Raw genomic sequence first — 18,808 nt, 5'->3', positions numbered from 1 at the left:
AAAAATAAATCAGCATCCAATGAAGCTTTAATTGCAGAGTTAAAGAATAATTTAACCAACAAAACACAAATGATACCAAATATGCACAAAACTATAAAGGCGCGTATCCACTAGATGAGAAAAATGAGCGATTGAATGATTACAACATCGTTATCATTCAATCGCTCATTAATCGTGCAGAATAATTTCGGCAATGACCAGTGATGCATATTCCCGCTGTTGTTGTCACCATCGCTCATCGCCTGAACATGATGGTCAACCTGATGATATCGTCAGGTTGAGCATGTTCGATGATGAGGAAGGGTGCCTGCACTGAACAACATATCCTTCAGTGTGGGCACTGCACAGTATAATGAATGACTGAATGATAACAATATTGTTATCATTCAGTCCTTCATTGTCGGCAAGTGGATATGCACCTTAAGTGATTTGTCTAATATAGTGACTAGAAGACAAGTCTGTGTAACTGAAAATAGAGAAGGTGAGATGGGAAGCATGGGATATGCTCTGCCTATACTTACCCCTGATGGAGTAACACCCCCAGTGGGTGACCCCAGGTACCCTGTAGCACATATATTAAATTATTCCCAATCACTCATTGGAAGTGGATCTAATGTTCATGCACATGTTGATGACCCTATATTTGGACTCAGCAGTGGATGGGAAATGGTACATTCTGCTCCAATTCTACAGTTTACCACACAGACACCTTGAAAAAGTCATGATGATGAAACACATTGGTGTGTACAACCCCTTACTGACATCACTACATGGGTGACCACGCTTTACTGGGACCACGAACCCTGGTGAATGAAGTGTGGTGACCATGCTTACCTGGCCGGGAGAGAAACAAGTAACCCCGGGGCAAGAAGAATCAGGCGGCAGATACACAGGATCAGCATGTTGCTGATTTATTCCATGTAACTACCGCAAGACCGGAAGACCATTCATGAAGTCGCTGCTATTAGGGAAACATAGGGTGAGTATCTAATGAGTGCTATTTTGACCACCTATCCTGTACCTGTTAGCTTCGTGGAACACTTTTGAACACATACACTTTTTGAATTATTCACAGAAAGAGCTATACACATATTGCCATGGTTTATGTATTGAATGCTTTGTGTATGCAAATGCTGCAGGTCTAACTGCTTTTATATCTTATATATTTCTGTTTATCCACTTATTCATTACCAGCAATTAGAATTTTAGATACCTGTACATACTTTTACAAGCGCTTTTTATACATTAGGAATTTTACATGTATAGGAGAGTGACAAAAGATCACAGTATGGAAGTCCCACAAGGCATTTTTTGGAAATATTAACATACATTGACACAGCAGTTCACTTAAGTGTGGCAAAAGAATAAACACTTGCAGATTTAGCGATGGATAAAGAAGAATACAGGCAAGATTTATTGAAAAACAAAGATCACTAAAGACCAGAGACAATGTTGTGGTAAATGGCAGATCACAAGATGGCCAATGCACAACTTATGGTAACACATTCTGTACAGGCAAACACATCTTACTCCTACAGCTCCACCTAAGGAGAAATGGAGTAATGTGTGTTGCCATGCATGTTTAAAGTATGGACAAATACAATGTAATTATCCACAAGGGGCACACAGAGAGTATGTAAACGACCTGGGCAATAATAATGGATTAAAAAAAGCCTTATTATAACAGACAGGTAGAAGATCCAACTTATATTATCCCATATACTCAAACACAGATGCAGCCCATAGACCAGATGCAAAATGCATTGCATTGGTGAGAACACACACAGGATAAGTTGAAGAACCAATCCATGTGCAGCCACATACATTGGGACCGCTACAAAAACAGACACAGAAATGCCTCGACCATATAAACAACTGCACAGTACAAAAAGCAGTGATAGCAGTTCACACAACAAATGTCCCTACTGGAAAACTGTAGCAACTAGATTAACAGGTAGGGGTTCCTAAGGATCTCACTCCAATATGCGATCTCTTATTGGATTCCATAGGGAGACCCCATATAATGGCCAGAATAAAAAACTAATTACTGAAATTCATGCTCAATACTGGAACAGAAATTTCAACTACCAATGTTGAACATGATTTATAGCCAGACAGCCCTCAGTGTATGGTGATTGGATTTGATCACTAAGAGGGGGTGAGAGCCCATAGAATTGACAAATTCACTTTAAAATCAGCAATGACCTTACATTAAAAATACCAATATGGTATTACTCTGGTTCTGATGACATCATTGGAACTGATGTAATAACACAGAAATGTGGATCTTAGATTTAGTGAATTGCTTGTTGTGGAGAGGCCCAAGAAACTCAAAGTTCTCCGTGATAAGGCAACATTACCTAGGACCACCCATAAATGCAATTTGTGTATGGTAGTACACAAATGGCCAGAGATTACAATAGAGACCTTGAACCAATTGTGTACCAATACCAAGAACTATGGGCAAAAGGGAAAATTACTGTGGAAAGATGGTTGATGTCCAAGTGGATTTACAAAGTCCAGATCCTCCACCTCAATGTCAATATAATTTCCCCGCTGAAGCAATGGAATCAGTTATAGAAACTGTGACTGATTTAGAGTCAAGGGGGGTGGTCATAAAGGGAAATTCCAAGTGCAATAATCCTCTATGGGCTGTTAAAAGGAAAGAGACAAATACCTGGAAATGTACCATTGATTTCAGAGTTTTGATTAAGTACACCCCAATGTAGGCACAAGTGGTTGCAGAAACACCAGACATAATGGCAAGAATAAATGGCAAAAGCCAAGTATTCTCTACCATTTATGTAGCCCATGGTTTCTTCTCAATATCATTGACAGAAGACTGCCATTACAAATTTGCATTCACTGTGCAAGATACACAATACATGTTTTGTGTATTACCCCAAGGATTACACAGAAGACACACATATTTTCATCAGGCACTAGCAAAAGTGCTGAGTGTGTTTTCATGACCAGCTTTCCTATGGAAAGTGCACTTATTTCTTGTACAGGAATTGTTAGGCCTCCTTTTTCATACAGGGCTCAAATTGAACCCTCATAAGGCAAAGCTGGCTGGGTCAGAGCTTATATTCCTAGGGGTTAAGATTTCTCATTGGAGAAAATGTATAATAGCTGCCCGTATTGAAACAATGGTCAAGGCTCCCAGACCTGGCACTCTACAAGACTTAGGCAAGTTCTTGGGGGTTGCAAACTTCATGAGGGAGTTCATAGAGCATTTTGCAACAAAAGCAAAGCCACTTTATGAACTTCTAAGAGGTGAGGAACCTTCATTAAAAGACTGGGCAAAAGCATAAAAAATTGCAATTTCTACCCTTAAAAGAGATCTTTCCTCTGCCCCACTGCTAACCACTCCACATCCTGAAGGTGAAATGGTCATTCAGGCCCATGCTGCCCCAGAATCTATATCAGTGGTTCTGTTTCAACAAGTAGGATTTGTGAGTAGACCACTAGAATATTTCTCCAGGCTTCTTTCTCCAGTAGAAGGAGGTTTTGATGAATGTGCTAAACAACTAGTTACAATACATTACATTATCAAAGTGACAGAGCATATTGTAGGTTTCAGACCACTGGTGGTGCATATCGCTCATTCTCCATTGACCCATCTACCTCAGGACAAACTCTATGGAGTCTCCCAACAGAGGTTTGGGAGAGGGATAATGGAATTGAGTGGACGTAACCTCACTGTAAGCCACAAAGCCAAATATGTTTTGTCTCAACTGCTAAACACAGCAGGAACAGAACATGACTGTGGACAAATTCCATTCACTGAACTTACCCACCTTTTCAGACAGACCACACATCCATATGACAGAGTCATCTTTGTTGATGGGTCCTGGTCATACACTGATGGGTCATATGAGACCGGCAATGCAGTCTTGGATGAGAATATAGGACTTCATAGTCTTGTTAGACTACCTTGTCACCTGTCAGCACAAAGGGCTGAATTGGAGGCAGTAAAGGGAGCAGTACTTCTTCAACCTCCGGGACCACGTGCTATATATAGCGACAGTGCATATGTAGTTCAGTCCCTTACTTTGTACCTGGAGACTTGGCAGAGGCATGGATTTGTAAACAGTCAGAATAAACCCCTGGCACATGTTCCAGTGCTTAAGAAATTATGATAATTGGGAATGATGTATCCTATTGAGGCGGCAGTCATTAAAGTCCCTGTCCATCAAAAGGGCAATGATCCCTTGGTTATGGGTAACAATGCAGTGGATGAAGTAGCAATACTGGCAGCAATGTATAAGATCTTTCATGAACCAGATGATGAAACTTTGCCCTCATTCCAAATGGCAGTACGAAGAAATGTCCTTAAAGAAGGACCAGTCTTGGTTGAAGAGGAACAGGCAAAAGACCCTATTCTTATGACTCACAGAATTTCACCACTATCAGACAGGGTATACTGTGCCATTCATTAGGAGAAAGATTAGATCCACTTCCAGTAGTCCCTTCATATATCCAAGTAGAGCTGACCAGACTCAGCCATCAGCTTCTAGGACACCTTGGCCGGAATAAACTCCTATCACTTTTAAAAGATGAATTATACTGGCCAGGAATGTCAAAAACTGTAGAAAATGTATCCCAACAGTGTCTTGTGTGTGCTCAAATAAATCCTAGAACACCACCCATCAAACTGGTAGTACAGTGCGTGCATCCTGCAGAAGGGCCATAGTCTGCTATACACATTGATTTCATAGGACCACTACCAGCCAGCAGCGCAACTGTCGGTACGCATAGGTAGTCGTGGATATTTTTTCAAAATGGGTAGAAGTCATCCTAATGGTGAATGACTCTGCTTCCATAACAGCAGGCATCTTATGGGAGCAAATGTTGTCACTCTGGGGTATCCCCAGGTTCATTGAATCAGAACGGAGAATGCGCTTTACCTGCAAGGTCATGAAAGCACTTTGTGATCTTTTGGACATAAAACAAAGATTACATGTACCTTATCCTCCCCAGTCAGCTGGGATAGTGGAACGGATGAACCAAACCATTAAGACTCGATTAGCCAAAGCATTGTTGAAAAAGGGTTTGTCAGGGTTCAGCCTAGGATTGGCTATCTCTTACCTCCGTGACAGCTTCCCCTGACTTCCTTGTGGTCAAACGTCTGGTGCAGTGATGGGCGAGATGCTGAGTATTTTGCCTTAGGTGCTTTCTGTGGACTTCCATGGTCAGCTGTGTGTTTTGGGGAACAGAGTTCCCATCATGGGCACCACCATGACAGTTCTTCTCATGTGACAGTACTCCTAACCAATGGTAGCATGATCTCAGTCAGCTGATGCTGTGCTCCAATTGTCTGCTACCTCTAGGTATAAATTTTCCCCCAGAACTCCAGGAAGTTGCCTGATCAACTATTATCACTCCTAGTGTTCTAGTTGAGTTCTGTTCCAGGTTCCCTTGGATTCCAAGCCTTAGTTCAGTGTTTTCAAGTGAGCAGCAGTGCGATCTACATCTCTGCCTGTGTAGGAGTTCCAGTGTCTCATTTCAGGACCAGTGTGATTACAGTACATTCCTGCCTGTTCATGCTTTCTGTAATTTCAAGTTACAAGCTTATCCTGAGTGTCTCACACTGTGCAATCTTCTCTGTGATTACAAGCTACAAGTGTTCCCTGTGAGCAGCAGTGCTAATTACATCTCAGCGTGAGAGATTTAATTCCAGTGACAGTGCTATAACATTTCTGCCTGTGTAATACTACTAGTGTTTTCCAGTGAGCAGCAGTGCGACCAACATCCCAGCCTGTGCATTAAGTTACCAGTGTCTCTTGTGAGCTACGGTGCAATTACATCTTAGCCTATATATATTACCAGTGCCATTCCATGTGGCAAAATTGCAACCGCATGCCATTCCCTGTGTATCCTTTGTGGGTCTACCCATGGTGCTAAAGTGTGTCAGCACTCCTCTCCTAGAGTTTCCCTTGTGTGCCTCCCCACCGTGCAAAAGTGCATCCACATGCCATTTTCCTGTGTAACCCTTGTGAGTTTCTGGTGTATCCTTCTAGTGCCATTCTATGTAACAAGAGGGCATCCACACATCACTCCCTGTGTCTTCTCAAGTGCCATCCAGCTGTGCTAAGTGTGTCAGTACTTTAATCCTGGAATAGTTTCAAGTATTATCTCTCAGTGTACTCCTAGTGTAACAGTGCTTTGGTTGGGCACTTCCCTTGGGCCATTGATATCTTGAGCCTCCATTCCCACAGATTTTGGATACTGTACCTGGTCAAAGGACTGCAACCTGCCTGCAGGGTGCAGCTAAGCCTATATCCCAATTGGAGGGGTCACTGGTGAACACCTTCCTGCAGGTTAGATTCTGCAGCATTGACCAGGTCTCACCAATGTCCAAGGTCCGTGGATGAGGAGCTCTTGTATCCAAGCCTCTCACCCCAAGTTCTTCCAAAATCTAGACCACAACCCCTAAGTAGGGGAATCTACTACCCCAAATCTGACAGTTTGACCAGGCCAATATGGAAGTCAGTGGTACCCTGGATATCAGGGCTACTCTAGATATTGCCTCTCATTTGAAAAAACAGGAATTAGCATAATTTCAACTCTCTCAGAATATTCAGGCACTGACAAATCAGTTCAACACCATCAGGTCCCTCCAGTGTACACATTTTTTTTCTTCTGGTCAACTGACAACATTCCAGCATTTACTAGGACAAGTCCAGGAATCCCTTTTAAATGTTTTTAAGTTAATTCCTGAGTTTTTAGGTGTTTCTTCTAAATCTTCTAGTGCTACATTACTGTTAAGAAGACTGGAATCAATCATCAAAGCTTCCTATGCCCCAAACTTTCGGAGAACGAATGCCAGCACCACCAATAACTACAGTTATGTTTATATTGCTGCTCAGGTGATTATTTCATTAGAGACTGTGTTCTTTGTCCTTCAAAGGGTGGGGATAAAAGGGTGTCCCCTGAAAACAGAACTTCCAGTTTGTTCTCATCTCCATTAGTGACTACTACTCCTTCTACTTCAGACAATGAGAGAACATGTGCCAAAGAAGGTTATAATTGGGGTCTGGCTACTAGATGTTTCTTCCCTCGTGAAGGGAAAATAGGAGGAGTAGGTCATCGTCCCAAAGTAAGTGACTTATCCCAAGGTGGGGTTTTAAGTTTTGCACCCCGAAAGGAAGTTACAAGTTTCACACCCCAGGATGGGGCCTCTATTTTAAGTCTAATACCCCTGGAGGGGATCTCAAGTCTTTCAGTCCAGGAGAGGACCTCGAGTGATTCTACTCAAATTAAAGTTTCCAGTCATTCACCCCAGGAGGGGGTTCCCAGTGCCGTTCCCCAGGAGGGAGTTACAAGTGTTGGTGCAGCTAAGCCCATATCCCGATTGAAGGGGTCACTGGCAAACACCTCCCTGCAGGTTAGATTCCACACCATTGACCAAGTCTTGCCAACGTCCAAGGTCTGTGAACAAGGAGCTCTTGTATCCAGGCCTCTCACCTCGAGTTCTTCCAAAATCTAGACCACAACCCCTCAGTAGGGGATTCTACTACCCCAAACCTAACAGGGTTCTTCTCATGGGTCACTGCTCTGCCAGCAATTCTCATGAGTGTTCAAGCAACCGAAGCATTCACTACAGGGATCACTCCATTTGAACTCATGATGGGTTGCAAAATATACAGCTATATTGTGTGTGGAATCATAAGGTGTTTCCAAGGCAAAGAATTTACCCTTTTTAGGTGCACTCATTATTTGACAAAGACTTGTCTAAAACGTAACTTTTAATAAATACTTGCAAAAATATAAGTATAATACTTAATGGACTCACTAATATAAACATAGAACATATATATTGTACAAAACACAAACAAGTTCCTGTGTTATAATACAGCAAAATAACCTATCCCTAATTACATATGTGATATTAAGACAGATAATGTATAATGTTTAATATTTCTGTCCTCATTATAGGATGATTACGAGCTCAATATTTGGGGTATTGGATATATAATATTTAACTTTTTTGCTCATATATACCTTGAATAAATAAGCACATTATATATACCTTGAATAATGAGACATATATACATATATGGAACTAGGTATTCTACTAAGTGACAGGTATATACACATAACAGAGTCCTTTTTATTTGAATATAGAGGACAAATGTAGCTAAATTGTCTCTATTATGACGATTACCACAGCAATAAATTTAAATGGGCTGTGGGAACTTGTTTGTGTTTTGTACAATATATATGTTCTATGTTTGTATTAGTGAGTCCATTAAGTATTATATTTATTTTTTTGCAAGTATTTATTAAAAGTTAAATTTTAGACAAGTCTTTGTCAAATAATGAGTGCACCTAAAAAGGGTAAATTGTTTGCCTTGGAATCACCTTATGATTACACACACAATATAGCTGTATATTGATATTTTCCCATGGTGCACCACCAGCCACAAGGTAAGTAAGTATAAAGTCTGTGTTAGACAATTAATACATTTATAATAGGCTGGGTATAATAGTTAATTTATTTTTTTTTCCTGTGTGGATTCAACAAAATCTACCCCTTTTTCGAGTCGCAAAATATCACTTTGCTTCCCTAATGAACCCCAACTGTCAAATCCCATTAATGATGCCATTGCCAGAAATGTGTTCCTATAATAGGTACAAGATAACCTGAGGTTATTACCAGGGCTGGATTACCAATGGGGCGGGTGGAGCTTCAGCTCCAGGCCACCCAGCTGCTGCAGACAGGAAAATGTTTTCCTGCTACAGCAGCAGCCTGCCAGTGGCCTTCTGAGGCCCCACACACAATTGCAAGCCCCGCCCCTCCCACGGGCCGCAACCCCCGCCTCCTTCACTGGGAACAGTGGCATCTGCCAGATTACTGGAAGCAAGTAGCGTTGGGCCCCCTTGTCACATGCATGTCCTCCTCTCAGGTTCACCCAGCGGATAAGCTTTGCTTGCCTTCTGTCTGCCTCGACAGATGCCTCGCCCCCTGCTCTCCTCTCCTGCTCCCATTGGACGGGCATAGTGTGTGCACTGCACAGAAGATGGCAATGTGGGTGAGACAGCGCTGCCATATAAAGAGGTGCCTCAGCCCTTCTCTCCTGTCCTGTCATCCTGTTTATCATTAATACCCCTGCCACCTCCCCATATATGTGCCTCTGCTGCCTACCAATTTCCGTGCCTCACTCAGACTTCCATATTTTTGCCTTTGCCCCCTCCTTATATGTGCGCCGCCCCCAATCACTGCTGGCCACATTGATCGGGCAGTGTGTGTGTGTGTGCGTATATATATATGTATACATACACACACTGGGTATATAGATGTATATTGTATACACTGTTATACTGTGGGTGTATGTGTACTGTGTGTATATATGCAGTGTTTATCTCTGCCCCCCATTCCATCTCCACTCTGTCCAGCCGTGCCCCCCCCACTTTGATAGAGCTCCACCCACCAATCCCCATCCCCGCCTCTCACCCCACCCCCTTCTTTCGACCCGACTCCGTCTCCAATAAATTATTAAATTATTTTGGGCGGGATGTACTACGGGAAAAATGAGGTAAAAATTCTGTTTTCTGGGTTTTTACTGCATTTTCATATGTACTATGCCCCGGCCACCCTATTTTCGGAGCGGAGGGTAACACCAGAAAACCTGGCATTACCCTATAGAAGCCTATGGGCTTCTTACCGCAACATGCTCCCGACGCTTTGCTGCCCCGCAGTTGCCCAGCACTGGCCCCACTCACCTCAGTCTCCTGATTGCCGGCCCGTGCTCCTCCTGGGTCCTCTGCCTCCTTCTCCTCCTAATCTTCCAGGTGCAGAAAGAAAGAGGAGGAGGAGGCTGGGACTTCCTACACAGGTCACCAGCAGGAAGCTCCCAGGCAAGGAGGGGATGGAGATCCCCTCACCCGGCATCGGCTGATTCGCAAAGGGCAGCTCTTATCGCAAGAGCTGTCCTTTGCGATACTAATCACATATGTTAGTACATATGTGATCAGTCATTTTGCGGTGACTGGCGGGATGTACATCACAAGGTTAGTACATCCCGCCCTTGGTTTTTCTTAATCTATAAAACTACCTTTTTCAAAACATAATTTAATAATAAATAAAAAAATCGACAATTTGGGGGACATATTTTGAAAAATTTTAGCCAATTAAGTGGTTAAATACTTTAGCTGTTTATTTTTTTGTGTGCGCGCGTGCATATATATATTATATTATATGTGTGTGTGGGTTTAGACCAAACCCCCAAAGCACTGGTCACCCTCATCATGCTGTTCATGCCTCCTGCGATAGCACACAATAGGCCCTTCATAAATTTCAGCTCCAGGCCCATGTGGACCTTTCAATATGGTACTGGTTATTACTACCATATGCAGCAAAATGACTGCACAAAACTTATCTACACAGAGAGACACACATGCCTTCTGTGGGTAACTTTGTTATGGTCAAAAAATTCTGTAAGGCAGGTCTTGGGATGCAAACTGGGAAGGGCCATATTAAGTTCTTGAAGTCATGGGTGATACTATGCTAAAAGTAGAAAGACCATTGACAACTAAAAAGAATTTCAAAGGTAAAAACCACATTTGCTGTTTCCACTCAATAGAGTTTACATATCTTATTGAAAAAAAAGGAAACTTTTTTTGACAATTTATTTATGTATATAACATTTTGTAAATAAGTTTTTGAAAGAAATAATGAAATTTACAGGAATTGGCAGAGTTGTGTTATGTATACTCATATCTTTATTTTTTCTCTCTCTCCTACATGCCAATAAGAGCAGGTTGTATGATCAATGTATGAAAGTAATCCTATTCTCCTCACCAATTGAGGCATAAATCATTGGAAAGGAGGAAAAAGGGGGGTAGATATCTAAAGGCTACAGGTGGATTGGATGGTAGATAAGGCCTCAAATTGGGGAGGAAAGATATACTGATCTCTCCTTATTTCTTACTTAGATGCTGATGAGGGCTCGCTGTAGACAGATGATATTTCTGGCAGATGATTGCATGGACCCTAATCGGATGGAACACAGATCGGAATGACTGGGACACTTATGACCCAAACCAGATGGTCTAAAGATAACTACACCCCAGAAGAGCCCCCCACCTCATTTGACAAAGAAGATAATATCAAAGAAACAATTATGGGCCTTTAGTTTCAAATGTTGAGGGACATTAGGAATGGGCCTGTTGCTTACATAGGAAGATTTTTTTGTCCTTGCATAAATACAAAAAAACAAGTTTTTTTCCATCTCCCTATGACGTATGAGAGAAATGCTGCTTCTCAACCCTTTCATTAATTCTTACTCCAAACTTTAAAAAGTACATATTAATAATTCACCTTCTTTGATCAGATGTACACACTGAAATGGTGACATATACATATGTCTGTTTATCTGTTAAAAACAGGCAACCTCTGGTATAACTTCTGGGACAGAGGGGGCACCGGAATCTGGGATCTTGGCACTGCATATACAGTACATCCCAATGGTCACCGCTGGCAGATGGATATCAGAACTGCATGGAGATCCATGCAGTTCAGATAGGCTTTCCTGGGAGTGGCTGGAGTGGATGTGTAGTAGGTGTGCCTGTGTCAGGGACTGCCCCAGTGGACACATTTCTGATGAACATTCTGAGCAACCATAAGATTGTGTAACAGGATAATTCTATTATTCACCATTTAAGGAGTAGCAGATATCTTGTATGGTTCTCAAAGATACTGTCATTTCCATGCGCACACACACACACACACGTGGTAAAAGGACTAGGTGGGTAAAGATTTATAAAGTAAAGAGCGAGTTGCTTTAGAATGAACCAAGGAACAGTATAAGGAAATAATGAGCACATGTGCAGCGATTTATTTGAGACTATGGACCCTCTTGTGTCTGATAAGGTTATATAAGGGGTTCCCAACATTGAATTCAATGGTGGGACCTGTTCATTGGCTGAGAGGTGGAAGGCTCTGCTTTTTCAGCCAATGAGCACTCAGCAGCAGGATGTCTATAGTTTATTCCAACCTGAGCCATCATTCAGGTAGTTAGAGGACAGTACTAATTTCTGTGGTTCTGCATAACTTCTATTTTTTTTGGCAAAACCCGGGGATACCTACATGGAACAATGAGGACGTGATCCACGCATAGGAGGAGGTGAGTATGGATGTTTTTTACAGGTATCCTAAGGATTACTTCTAGAGAAGAGGGCATGATGGGATTCAGGGATACATAGTTGAGTATGAGTGACAGTGAGTATGAGTGTACATGTATGTTTTAATAAACTTTTACTTTCAACAGTGTGTGTATTGTGTTTAATTTAATATTTTATTTTGCTTTGGAAATACAGGTACCAGCTGGCCCGTAATGCCCTGCATGCTGGTACTTGTGGTTCTACATGCAGGGGAGGCTTGCTGGGACCTGTAGTTTTGTACCAAAAGACAATATTTTTAACTCGCACCAATCAACCCAACACCCACCGGCTAGGGCTGCTGGGGATAGCCCTGGGCTATCAGCCTAGGCCTGTGGTGCACTGGAGAGGGGGGTCCCATTATTGGGGGGATCCCCAGCTCCCCAGGGATCCCTGGCCTGGCCTGACTAGCAGTCAGGGGTAATGCTTTGGCCAGGGGACCCAGTGAAAGGGTTCCACTGGCTGTGGCATTACCCACCCACTAGAAAAAGTTTGGTGCTGGTTCTGGAATTTACAGGGAAAACCCTGCACATTTTTTCTACCTGTATTTCTATAACCAGGACCAGCACAGAGCCAAGTGCTATTTGTGCTATTTACAGGGCACCCCTACATAATTTTTTCCTGTATTTAGCACAACTTGGTCTCCAAAACCTGGGACTAGTAGAGCTTTGGGGTGGGGGGGCACGTCATTTCTTTTTAATACTTTTATTAATTTTTTTACATAGATGCACGGATGGATCTCACTGATCCATCCATGCATCTGTGTCTTTTATCACAGGTGCTTGCTGAATGGAACGCACTGATCAGTGGGGGCATCAGTGTTTTGAAGGATGAAGGAATTCTAGGTGAGTATATGAGATAGTCAGTGTGCATGTATGTATTAATAAACTTATACTTTCACAGTGTTGCATGTCTTTTTATTAATATTTATTTTACAGTGGAACTACAGGTACCAGTGAGCCTGTAATTCCCTTCATGCTGGTACGTGTGGTTCTCCAAGTACTAGCATGTGGGGGAGGCTTGCTGGGACCTGTAGTTCTCCTGCAAAAAAAATATGATTTCATCTTTCTTTGTACTACATTATACACTATCAACCCAGCACCCACTGCTCCAGGGGTGTCGGGGATAGCCCCAGGCTAACAGCCTGGTCCTGGGGTGCCCTGGACAGGGGGACCCCTTTATTGGGGGGATCCCCACCTCCCCAGGGATCCTCGGCTTGGGCTGACTCGCAGTCAGGGGTAATACTTTGGCCAGGGGAACTGGTGAAAGGATTCCCCTGGCTGTGGCATTACCCCTCTGCTAGAAAGAATCTGCTGGTCATTGTTAATACAGGGGACCCCTACACTTTGTTGTCCCCTGTATTAACAAAACTCGGACCAGCTCAGCTGAGCCCAGTGATGGTTGCGTTAAATACAGGGACACCCTATGTCATTTGTCCCCTATATTTTCACATCCAGGACCGACTGTGAAAATCCCGGGGCTGGTTGTGCTTAGGGGGATGGGCATGCCATTTTTGTGAAAAAAAAAATTCCCCTATTTTCATTTTTTTTAACACAGATGCATGGATGTATCTCACTGATCCATTCATGCATCTGTGTCTTATTGATTTTTTTTTCACAGATGCATGCCGCATGGATCGCACTGATCCGTGCATGCATCTTTTAATTATTTTTTTTACACAGATGTCTGCATCATGGATCTCACTGATCTGATAATGTAGTCAGCTATCTTTAGATCTTACATGATAGTTCTTATGTCATAATGGGCTATTTAAGCACCATATCGTATCCTGGAGTGCCGGGGAGAGTTCAAGGGAAAATGTTCACAATATTGCATCATGAGCACATCTTTCCACATGTAGGGGCCTTAAGAAGTAGTTCTGGGCAGGGACCATCAGCGCCAGTGAGCTTCTCTTTCCCCTGCTTCTGCCCCTGTGCACTACCCCACAGCTGCCACTGCTCCGCACACCTGCAGCCTGCCCCTGCAGCCATCTCTCCCTCTGCACCCTCAAAACACCTCCTATGTGCTCCCCCCCAACACCAGCACAAAGTGTACAATTTTGTTGCCTTTCTTCCCTGCAGGCAGCCCGATTTGCTGCTTCTGTCACTGATGGTTAATAAATTCTAAAAAAGCAATGAAATTCCATAGACAAAATACCTTACGGTTTCACATGTCCCATTAAGGTTTCTTAGACATAATCTGAAATTTCACAAAACCTACTGAATTTCTGCCACTCAAACATAAAAAAGCAATGATATTCCGATAATTGAGGCTAATACCTTAATGGACATGTTTCTTACGCAATACAGATATGGTATGCCATTACACCCTGTGGTTAACTGCAGATTCAGAACTTTCACAGAATGAGATTGCTGTCACAAAATGGTGGAGCTGCTATTTCACAGAATTGTGTGCTAATTGGAATACACACATGCACTCTATGCAACTGAGGTCTCAGCAATTATGTTGCACACGCATCCTACTCATTGCCCACAATCTTCCTTTGGTCTCCTCAACAATCCCAGTGGGTTCCAACATCCTTCTCACTCCACACATTCATCTCAGAATACAAATTCTGCTTCCTAATTGCTAAAATTATCATACTCTGTCTATGCTTGTACACTTTCTTCCCCATAATGCCTCCATGCTGCTCTATCTTCTCCAATACCTACTGCTGTGTAATCTCCATACTGTGCTAGTCTGTATTCTTTAATCTGCACCAATCTGTCTTTCTCCAAATGCACCACCCTGTCTTCCTGCATCCGTGCCACTCTGTTTCCTTCCATCTGCACCACTGCCTTCCCCCCAGCCATCCTGCTCTGTCTTTCCCTCTTCTGTGCTACTCTTTCTTCCTCCATCTGCACCACTCTGTTCGCCTCAACCGTGCCACTGTCTCCCCCCTTCCAACCGCAACACTCTCTCATCCCCCCACCTGCACCAATCGGTCTTCCTCAATCCTTACTGTTGTGTGTTCTCCCATTGTGCTAGCCTGTATTCCCTCATCCGCACCAATCTGTCTTTGCTATTTTAAGTTTGAATTTCAGATCATGTCTAAGAAGCCTTAATGGTACATGTGAAAATGTAAGGTTTTTCGTCTATGGAATATACAGTCAGGTCCATAAATATTGGGACATTGACAGAATTTTCATATTTTGGCCTCTATTCACCACCACAATGGCTTTGAAATGAAACAAACAAGATATGATTTAACTGCGGACTTTCAGATTTCATTTGAGGGCAATTACATCCAAATCAGGTGAACGGTGTAAGAATTACAACGGTTTCTGTATGTGCCTCCCACTTTTTAAGGGGCCAAAAGTAATTTGACAAACTAAACAATCCTAAATCTAACTTTCAATTTTTAATACTTTGTTGAAAATCCTTTGCAGGCAATTACAGCCTGAAGTCTGGAATGCATAGACATCACCAGACGCTGGGTTTCATCCCTGGTGATGCTCTGCCAGGCCTCTACTGCAAATGTCTTCAATTCCTGCTTGTTCTTGGGGCATTTTCCCTTCAGTTTTGTCTTCATCAAGTGAAATGCATGCTCAATCGGATTCAGGTCAGGGGATTGACTTGGCCATAGCATAACATTCCACTTTTTAGCCTTAAAAAACTCTTTGGTTGCTTTTGCAGTATGCTTCGGGTCATTGTCCATCTGCACTGTGAAGCGCCATTTAATGAGTTCTGAAGCATTTGACTGAATATGAGCATATAATATTGCCCGAAACACTTCAGAATACATTCTGCTGCTTTTGTCAGCAGTCACATCATCAATAAATACAAGGGAACCAGTTCCATTGGCAGCCATACATGCCCACGCCATGACACTACCACCACCATGCTTCACTGATGAGGTGGTATGTTTTGGATCATGAGCAGTTCCTTTCCTTCTCCGTAGTCTTCTCTTCCCATCACTCTGGTACAAGTTGATCTTTGTCTCATCTGTCCATAGGATGTTGTTCCAGAACTGTAATGGCTTTTTTAGATTTTGTTTGGCAAACTCTAATCTGGTCTTCCTGTTTTTGTGGCTCACCAATGGTTTGCATCTTGTGGTGAACCCTCTATATTCACTCTTGTGAAGTCTTCTCTTGATTGTTGACTTTGACACATATACATCTACCTCCTGGAGAGTGTTCTTGATTTGGCCAACTGTTGTGAAAGGGTTTTTCTTCACCAGGGAAATAATTCTTCTGTCATCCACCACAGTTGTTTTCCGTGGTCTTCCGGGTCTTTTGGTGTTGCTGAGCTCTTCGGTGCGTTCTTTCTTTTTAAGAATGTTCCAAACAGTTGATTTGGCGACACCTAATGTTTTTGCTATCTCTCTGATGGGTTTGTTTTGACTTTTCAGCCTAATGATGGCTTGCTTCACTGATAGTGACAGCTCTTTGGATCTCATATTGAGAGTCGACATCAACTGATTCCAAATGCAAATGTCACACCTAGAATCAACTCCAGACCTTTTACCTGCTTAATTGATAATGAAATAATGAGGGAATAGCCCGCACCTGTCCATGAAATAGCTTTTGAGTTGATAGTCCCATTACTTTTGGCCCCTTAAAAAGTGGGAGGCACATATTGAAACTGCCGTAATTCCTACACCATTCACCCAATTTGGATGTAATTACCCTCAAATTAAATCTGAAAGTCTGCAGTTAAAGCACATCTTGTTTATTTCATTTCAAAACCATTGTGGTGGTGAATAGAGGCCAAAATCTGAAAATTTTGTCAATGTCCCAATATTTATGGACCTGACTATATATATATATATATATATATATATATATAGTATATATACACAGAGCCATAACTAGACTTTTTGGTGACCTGGCCAGAGAGAGCATTGGCGTCCCCCTCACCCTTCATTGTTTAACTAGGGACATAATATAGTTCACCTGAAAAATGGCCATGGCCTCATGGGGAAGGGCCAGGGAAAAGATAGGGGTACTACTGGGGCAGCCAGGAGGTGGTGGGGATAAAAGAAGAGGAAGCTACAATTGAGAATGATAATAAACAAGAAAATTGACAGGCCTGAACAGTGCTCCTTGCCCTGCAGTGCCCTGTGCCATGGCACATGTTGCACTACCCTAGTTACGGCCCTGTCATATATATATATATATATACACACACACACAGTTTTTTGTGAGTACTAAACCTCTTAGTACTCTCTCTTTATGTAGGAGATCACATGGTCCGGATGATCCTTTTGTTTGTGTGGGTATGTAACCAATGTCATCATACCACAGAGGTTCAACCAGACTCAAGCCCTGTGTCACCTCCTGTCCATTGTCACCTCCAGCCTCCTCCCCCCTGTGTTTCTCCAGTCTTCTTCCCCCTGGGACTCTCCAGCCTCCTGCTTTCCCATGTCTTTTCCGCAACCTGCCCTGTCACTCCAGCTTCCTGCCCTGTGTCATTCCAGACTCCATGCCCCATGTCTTTTCAGCCACCTGCCCTGTCATTCCAGCCTCCATCTCCGTGTCACTTCAGCTACCTGCCACTTCAGTTCACTGACACTCCAGTCCCCTGTCACTCCAGCCCCCTGTCTTTCCAGCCCACTGCCCCTTTCACTCCAGTCCTCTGCCCCTGTCACTCCAGCCCCCAGTCACTAAAAAAGGTCCTGTCCCCTGTCACTACAGCATACTTTGTTTCTTCAAGATCCAACCCCCTCCCTGGCCTTCTTTAACTTACCTTCTTCATCCTTGCAAGCTCTGGCTCTTCCTCAGTGGTGAGGGGTGAAGGAAAGACATGCTGGTAAGCTGCTTATGTGCAGAAGGCATATTTCAGAGAGGTCATATGGCCGCCCCTTAGTGTAAAGCCACTGGGTCTTAGTTGCTGTGGCTGTTAGCCAGCAGAAAGATCACAGAGATATGGCAATGTGACTTCATTGGTGTTGACGAGGTGACTGCAGGGGCGCGTGTAGGCTACAGTGCCCTGGGCAATAGCCCTCTCAGCCCACCCCTTGAACTGCTCTAAGTCCTTTCAAAGCAAATAAGAAACTTTAGCTATAAGTCCAACATACTTAGCAAAATTGCTAACTGTCATCTTCTCCTTGCTAGTAGTTTGAATATGGGTATCACATGACTCAGTGTCATAGTGTCTTAACTGACTTCATTTTTTACAATATCAAATGGTTTCAGTAGCTTGCATAATTTGAAAGTATTTCCAGTGTACTGTAGAGATGTTTGATTCAGTTCTCCAGAAATCTGAATCCACCAGAATTTCCTGCACTATAGCCATGATTGACTAAGAGTCAGACTGCTCTAAGCCAATCAGCAAAATGTTTCTACAGCACCCTCTAATTGGCTAAGAGCGGTCTGACTCCTAGTAAATCATGGATACCAACGTGGGTTCTGTCAGTTGGTGCGCTATACTGCATACAGTATTGCTGCCCATGGGGATTGGGAATTATTTTTTTTTATTTTAAGATGACCTTGGCTGCCTAACTTAATAAGGGGACCGACATATAGTTAACTCTGTTTTTTATACATCAACATGATGGCGATATCCATCTATTTCAGACAGTTTTGCTTTTGAAACAAAAATCACGGTTAGTAAGTATACCTCTTTGTCTATGTTGCTGCACAAAAAGAGAACTGTGCTGACTTTTTGATAGCAGACATTGCTTATTGAAGATTTTTATACT

The sequence above is a fragment of the Taudactylus pleione genome, unplaced genomic scaffold (genome assembly GCF_031769625.1).
Source record: "Taudactylus pleione unplaced genomic scaffold, aTauple2 ptg000154l, whole genome shotgun sequence".
Taxonomy (NCBI): domain Eukaryota; kingdom Metazoa; phylum Chordata; class Amphibia; order Anura; family Myobatrachidae; genus Taudactylus; species Taudactylus pleione.
The sequence above is the reverse complement of the archived record's forward strand: the minus strand, read 5'-3'. Positions refer to the sequence as shown.